This window comes from Piliocolobus tephrosceles, chromosome 17 (genome assembly GCF_002776525.5).
Source record: "Piliocolobus tephrosceles isolate RC106 chromosome 17, ASM277652v3, whole genome shotgun sequence".
Lineage (NCBI taxonomy): Eukaryota > Metazoa > Chordata > Mammalia > Primates > Cercopithecidae > Piliocolobus > Piliocolobus tephrosceles.
The window spans coordinates 68,980,032-68,987,460 of NC_045450.1; positions in this window are offsets into that span (position 1 = coordinate 68,980,032).

The window sequence follows — 7,429 nt, forward strand, 5'->3', positions numbered from 1 at the left end:
CCTATAATCCCAGTTACTCAGGAGGCTGAGACATGAGAATTGCTTGAACCTGGGAGGCGGAGGTTGCAATGAGCCAAGATCACACCATTGCACTCCAGCCTGGGCTACAGAGCGAGACTCTGTCTCAATAATAATAATAATAATAATACAAAAATTAGCTCGGCATGTTTGGGTGGTGCACATCTGTAATTCCAGCTACTCAGGAGACTGAAACGTGAGAATTGCTTGAACCCGGGAAGTGGAGGTTGCAGTGAGCCAAGGTTGTACCACTGTACTCCAGCCTGGGTGATGAAGTGAGACTCTGTCTCAAAGAAAAATAAAAGAAAGAAATCCAAAACCTGAACAGGCCAATAACAAGTAACAGGATTGAAGTCATAATAAAAAGTTTCCCAGTTAGCAAAAGCTCAGGACCTGATGGCTTCAGTGCTGAATTCTACCAAACTTTTAAAGAAGAACTAATTCCAATCCTACTCAAACCATTGTGAAAAATAGAGAAAGGAATACTTCCAAATTCATTCTACAAAATCTTGATATCAAAACCAGACATAGACACATCAAAAAGAAAGAAAGAAAGAAAGAAAGAAAGAAAGAAAGAAAGAAAGAAAGAAAGAAAGAAAGAAAGAAAGAAAGAAAGAAGGAAAGAAAGAAAGAAAGAAAGAAAGAAAGAAAGAAAGAAAGAAAGGAAAGAAAAAGAAAACTCTAGGCCATTATCTCTGATAAATATTGATGAAAAAATCCTCAACAAAATACTAGGAAATTGAATAGCATATTAAAAAGATCGTTCATCATGACCAAATGGGATTTACCCCAGGGATGCAAGGATGGTTCAACATACTCAAATCAATTAATGTGATACATCATATCAACAGAATGAAGGACAAAAACCATATGATCATTTCCATTGGTGCTGAAAAACATCTGATATAACTCAACATCTTTTCATAATAAAAACCCTCAAAAAACTGGGTATAGAAAAAACACATCTCAACATAATAAAAGTCGTGCACGACAGACCCATAGCTAGTGTCACTAAATGGGGAAAAACTGAAAGCCTTTCCTCAAAGATCTGGAACATGATGAAGATGTCCACTTTCACCACTGCTATTCAACATAGTTCTGAAAGTTCTAGCTAGAGCAATCAGACAAGAGAGAAAAAGCGCACCCAAACTGGGAAGAAGTCAAATTATACTTTTTTGCAAATGATATGATCTTATATTTGGAAAAGCCTAAAGACTCCACCAAAAAACCATTAGAATTGATACATAAATTCAGTAACGTTTCAGGATACAAAATCAACTTTCAAAAATCAGTAGTTTTCTTTTTCTTTTTCTTTTTTTTTTCTGAGACGGAGTCTCCCTCTGTCGCCAGACTGAGTACAGTGGCACGATCTTGGCTCACCACAACCTCCGCCTCCCAGGTTCAAGCAATTCTTCTGCCTCAGCCTTCTGAATAGCTGGGACTACAGGTACACATTGCCACGCCCGGCTGACTTTTTTTTTTTTTTTTTTGTATTTTAGTAGAGACAGGGTTTCATCATGTTGCCCAGATGGGTTGCGAAATCCTGAACTCAGGTAATCCGCCTGCCTCAACCTCCCAAAGTGCTAGGATTATAGGTGTGAGCCACTGTGCCTGGCCTAAAATCAGTAGTATTTCTATACACCAAAATGAACAATCTGAAAAAGAAATCAGGCAAGTAATCCCGCTTACAATAACTAAAACTAAATAGCTAGGAATAGGCCAGGCATAGTGGCTCACGCCTGTAATCCCAGCACTTTGGGAGGCCAAGGTGGGTGGATCATGAGGTCAGGAGTTTGAGACCAGTCTGGCCACATGGTGAAACCCTGTCTCTACTAAAAATACAAAAATTAGCCTGGTGTGGTGGTGCATGCCTGTAATCCTAGCTACGCAGGAGGCTGAGGCAGGAGAATTGCTTGAACCTGGGAGGCAGAGGTTGCAGTGAGCTGAGATCACGCCACTGCACTCCAGCCTGGAGGACAGAGCTAGACTCCATCTCAAAAAACAAACGAACAAACAAGCAAGCAAACAAACAAAAAAACCTAGAAATTAACCAAAAAAGTGAAAGAGCTCGGCGATGAAAACTGTAAATCACTGATGCAAGAAGTTGAAGAGGACGCACCAAAAAGGGAAAGATATTCCATGTTTGTGGATTGGAAGAGTCAATGTTAAAATGTCCATAGCGTTCAAAGCAATCTACAGATTTATGCAATCCCTATCAAAATACCAACGACATTCCTCATAGAAATAAAAAAAAAAATCCTAAAATTATATGGAACCACAAAAGACCCAGAATAGCCAAAGCTATCCTGAGCAAAAAGAAAAAAACTGCAAGAATCACTTTACCTGACTTCATATCATACTACAGAGCTATAGTAACCCAAACAACAAGGTACAGGCATAAAAATGGACACATAGCCCAATGGAACAGAATAGAGAACCCAGAAACAAATCCATACCCCTACAGTGAACTCATTTGGTTTCCACATGTACCCACAAAAATTTTAAATTAAAAAAAAATTAGAGTTAATTTTTTAAGGTGAAAGCATTATAATAACAGCCTGGTTAGTGGTGCTTTCTCTTTTAATTGTGTATAGAGTTGCACATGAGTTGTGGTATCTGCTGTCTGTCACTGTTTCAGCCTGGAACAGCCTAGAAACCGTCCCAGCTGCGTGGTGCCTATAGTCTAGAGGGACACAGTACAGGGAGAAGCAGGGATTTGAACCATGGCCTGCTGATTCCCAGGGACTCTCCCCTTCATCATACTGCCCCTGGGATGACTAAAGAGCCTCCCTTCCCTCCTCCCTGGCCTTTCCTGCTTCCTTCCCGCCTGGGAGGAGAGACACAGATGGATCAGTGATCGCAGGCAGGTGCTGTGTGCCCGGCCCGTCTGGGAAGCAGCTGTACATTTTTTGGCTTTGAACGTAATACAGTTTCCCCTTGAGAGCCTCCCTTGGAGCTGATTGTTTTGGAGGCAGGTGACAGTGTCTCCCTCCTGAGCTGAAATCTGAGCAGACACCCGGCTGCCTGAGGATGTTGGAGCGCTCTGGACTGGAGCTGAGTTCCATGGTGGCCCTGCTGGTCCTTAGCTGCATATCCCTGGACAAAGAGTTTAGCCATCCCGATCCTCAGTTTCCACTGCTTTGAAATGGGTATAACATCTGCCATGCCTTCCATAGGACCAGATGAGATGAGGGTGTGAAAACGGTCAGGAAACTTACAAGGCTGGGAGGCAAAGAAACGCAGCAGGGTCACTGAAGACCCCAACCAGGGACTCAAGGGCCCTGAGGGGCTGGATGACCCCCGCACTTTGGTGATGATGACAGAAACCCAGCCAGAACCAGGTGGGGCAGATAGGGCTGCAGGATGGGCCGTGTGAGGAGTGGTGAGGGGCTGTGGTCCTGGGCTGATGGGGTTCAAGACCTGGTTCTGAAAGACAAACAAATTTGTTCCCTTTTATTGTCATTCATTGTCAAAGTCAAAATATATTTTATACTAAGGTCATTTGGCTGGATTTTTTTCTTTAAAAAAATTAAAAAAAAAAAAAAACTCCTTGCTTTGAAATTCTGATACATTTACAAGACATGCAAAGAAATATACAGGGAGGTCCTGATCCCTCCACCCCTCCTCCCCCATGGTAACATCTCACACGGCTATGACATGACATCAAAACCGGGAAGGTGACGCTGGCACTCTCCGTGGAGCATATTCATCTGTGTCCCGTTCTGCATGGGCGCGTGTGTGCGTGTGTGTGTTTGCATGTGTGTGTAGCTCTGCCATCTTGCTGCAAGAGCAACCATCACCACCCAAAGATCCTGACTGCACTGTCGCCTCCTCCTCACTAGGTGGTTTTCTTACCCATGTGTGGATGGAGTATGAGGAAGATGGGAGTATGTGGCAATCTCCACGGCTTCACAGCTGGAAACTGGCAGGGCAGGTTGTTGAGACATCAGAGCCCCACCTCCCGTTCTCCCACTCTTCCGGGAACAGAAGGAGGCCGGCCCCACTTCTCTGAATCTCTGTCTGGAGTTTTCTCTCTTGCGGCACAAGTTCTCCTGTATTGAGGAAGCAACTTCTCCGTTGCAGCCACCTCTCTAACCACCTGGGGACAGTTCCACAGCCACAGGGGGCAGGGGTGGCCAGGGCCTGAGAGGACTTTGTCCCTCCTGACAGCAAACAGGGTCTCAAAGCATGGCTGCGGGATGGGACCCTGGGTGCTTTGGGTCCCCACTGCAAGACAGGGCACCAGGACGCTGGAAATTAGTGGGCAAGCCCGTGGACCACTCCAGGCCTGCTGGAGACAAACTTCCCTATGCCATCCAAGTCCCCTGAAAGCAGCTTTTTCCATAAGGGCAAACTTAACCAAATCACCCCTTTGGGCCGGGCATGATGGCTCATGCCTATAATCCCAGCACTTTGGGAGGCCGAGGTGGGAGGATTGCTTGAGCCCAGGAGTTCAAGGCCAGCCTGGGCAACAAAGTGAGACTCTGCCTCTTAAAAAAAAAAAAAAAAATTCGGCACGGTGGTGCACAACTTCAGGTCCCAGCACAGGAGGCTGAAGTGGGAGGGTCACTTGAGCCCAGGAGGTCGAGGCTGCAGTGAGCCATGATTGTGCCACAGCACTCCAGCCTGGACAGCAAAGGAAGACCCTGTCTCAGAATAATCATAATAATAATCCCTTTGGAACTTGGTTATTCAGATGTGGCCACATTCCTTCCTGGGTTCCTTTCCATCTGAGTTGCCAGTATAAGCTCGCACCCTGAGCCTTTTTTCTAGAACATTCTCATAGAGATCAGTAAGTTGGTCCAAAGAGAAGGCAGGTGGATCCATTTCAGGTGACTGTGTTTCAGGACAAACCTGATCTTATAGCCCCCACAGAGGTTCTTCCCCTGCTGACGCCTGGAGTAGGAGCCTGGGTGAGAAGGAGCCCGGCCGCCAAAACATCCTTCCCGCCGGCCCCTGTGAGCTGCCTGACGTTCCACCATTACAGAACCATGTTTTGTTGACAGCTGTGAGACCTGTTAGACTGTGGACTTCTCTGGGAGAGGCTGCTGTAATCTAAGCCGTTAGAGAGTCCTGCCCTTCAGTTTACGTTCTGGAGTGGAGCCACACAGGTGCGTCGCTGACCACGGCCACCGAGGTAAGAGGTAGGAGAAGGTCATACTGGGCTCTGGGCATCCAGTCGAGGTGAGAAGTCAGGGAGGGCTTCCCAGAGGAGGCAATGTCTGAGCGAAGTTTCTGAGTATGAGTTTCTGTGGCTGCTGCAACAAATGCCCACACACCAAGTGATCTGAAACAACAATCATGCATTCACACAGTTCTGGAGGCCAGAAAGCCAAAACCAAGGTGTCTGCACGGCTGGGTCCTTCCGGAGGCTCTGAGGGAGAATCCACCCCGTGCCTCTCTCTGGTCTTTGAAAGAGAATCCGCCCGGTGCCTCTCTCCCGGCTTCCGATGGCAGCCCGCCACTTCGGTGCTCCCGGCCTTGAGGATGTGCCCCTCCCATCTCTGCAGCGTCTTCCTGTGGCCTTCGCCTCTGTCTCTGTGTCCCAGATTTCCCTCTGGGATTTCTTCTCTTTGAAGGACACCTGTCATTGGACTTAGGGCCCTCCTAAGTCCAGGATAATCTCAGCTCAAGACCTTTAACTTCATCCCATCTGCAAAAAGCCCTGTTTCCAAATAATGTCACATCTGCAGGTTCAGGGGTGAGGACATGGACATTCTAGGGAGACACCACTGAACCCACTCCAGGGAGCAAGTGGCCAGGTCAGGAGAGGGAAGAGGAGGAAAGGTATTCCAGACAGAGGGAAGAGCAGTGGCAAAGGCACAGGGCAGAGAAATTCAAGGACCTCCGAGCAGGTGGGCAAGGCCAGGGCAAGGGGGCACCCGAAAGCGAGAGGATGTAGGGCTAGAAAGCTACGCCGATGCCAGCGGGTTCACGCACTGAGTTTCAACTTGACCCTGTTGATCTAAGGGAAAATGACAGAGGCAAAATTAACTTAATTACTTAGTTAAACTAAGTGAAGAGTTTATTTGGGCCAAGCGTGAGGATTCCAACCCGAGAGCATGGATTCAAGCTGCTCTGAATAGACACTCCGCTCAGCAGCAGCTACAAGCAGGTTTTTAAAGGGAAAAAGGAGAGGCAGTTCCCAAGCTGTTTACCAAGAATTTATATGAAAATACCAGAATCTGTTGCTTCGCTAGGCATTGTTCTTTGTGTCAGAAATTCCCGGAACATGAAGATAGACGGTGAGGCAGCAAGTCAGGAACAAAATGCCCGTAACTGGCCCTAGGCCTGGGGGCAGGGGCATAACTCAGGCTGCACATTGTGGTCTTTCCAGGCCTGATGAATTCTGCACACCCCATGAAGCTCAGGCTACACCAAGCCATTGTTCTTTTCTCAACCCTGAAAACGATGTGGAGATGCTGAAAGTTTTACCTGGGTCATTATGTTACTTGACTCTCCCTACATCCCTGAGAGGTCAGAATTATGGTCCCATTCACAAATGGAGACTCTGAGGCCCAGGGAGGCAAAGTCACTGACCCAAGAGTGGATCCTTAGAGAAATGGCAGGCGTGGGATTGGAGCTCAGGCCTCATCTAACTGCATGAGTGGGAAGATGGAGGCAGCAGGGTTCTGGGTGTCTGTGGCAGGCAGAGGTGGGTTATCCAGGAGAAAGGAAGGGAGCAAGGCTTTCGGGACTGGGTACCGGGCCTTCTCTTGAGTCTTTGATGCTGGAGGGTGACGCACAGGGCAACTGATTTAGAGCCTGGCTCCGGACTGAGGCACTCGGTGGCACGGACTCAGGCAGCTTCTTGCACCACCTCTCTGTGAACCTCTGTGTTGCTTCCACTTCCTTCTCTGGAAGTGAGAAGGATGAAACCAGCACTTCCCTCCCGGCCTGTGGCGGAACTAAGTGAACTCCTGATGGTGACACTTCCTGCCATATGCTTGGTACTTGGAAAACACTGGGCAAACCTTAGTCCTAACCTGGTGGCTGGCTGAACAGAGAGGATGGAACTTGGAGCTCCTGCCTTTAATGTTTGAGATGAGGAGGAGAGAGAAAGAGACAGAGAAGCCAAAAAGGAGGAGGAAGAGGAGACAGAAAGAGACCCACAGATAGGGAGTGGGGGAGAGGAGAGAGACAGAGAAAGAAAAGCCACCTTCTCCGTTTCCTTTGGTGTCCCAGCCACCATGATAGTTTTCTAGGATTCGCTTCCAGTTGTTAGGCGACGGGGCCGCCCTCTTCGAACTTGGGTTGCAGGCAATGAGTCCATAGTCCCGGTAGCAAGCACCTCTGACTCTGGCTTAGGCTAGCACACGTGGATTTCTGTTATTTGCAACCAAAACCAAACCGAACCAACACTCAAAAAATACTTCCACTGATACAGTTTGGCAGGCCAAGAGCCCCGTGA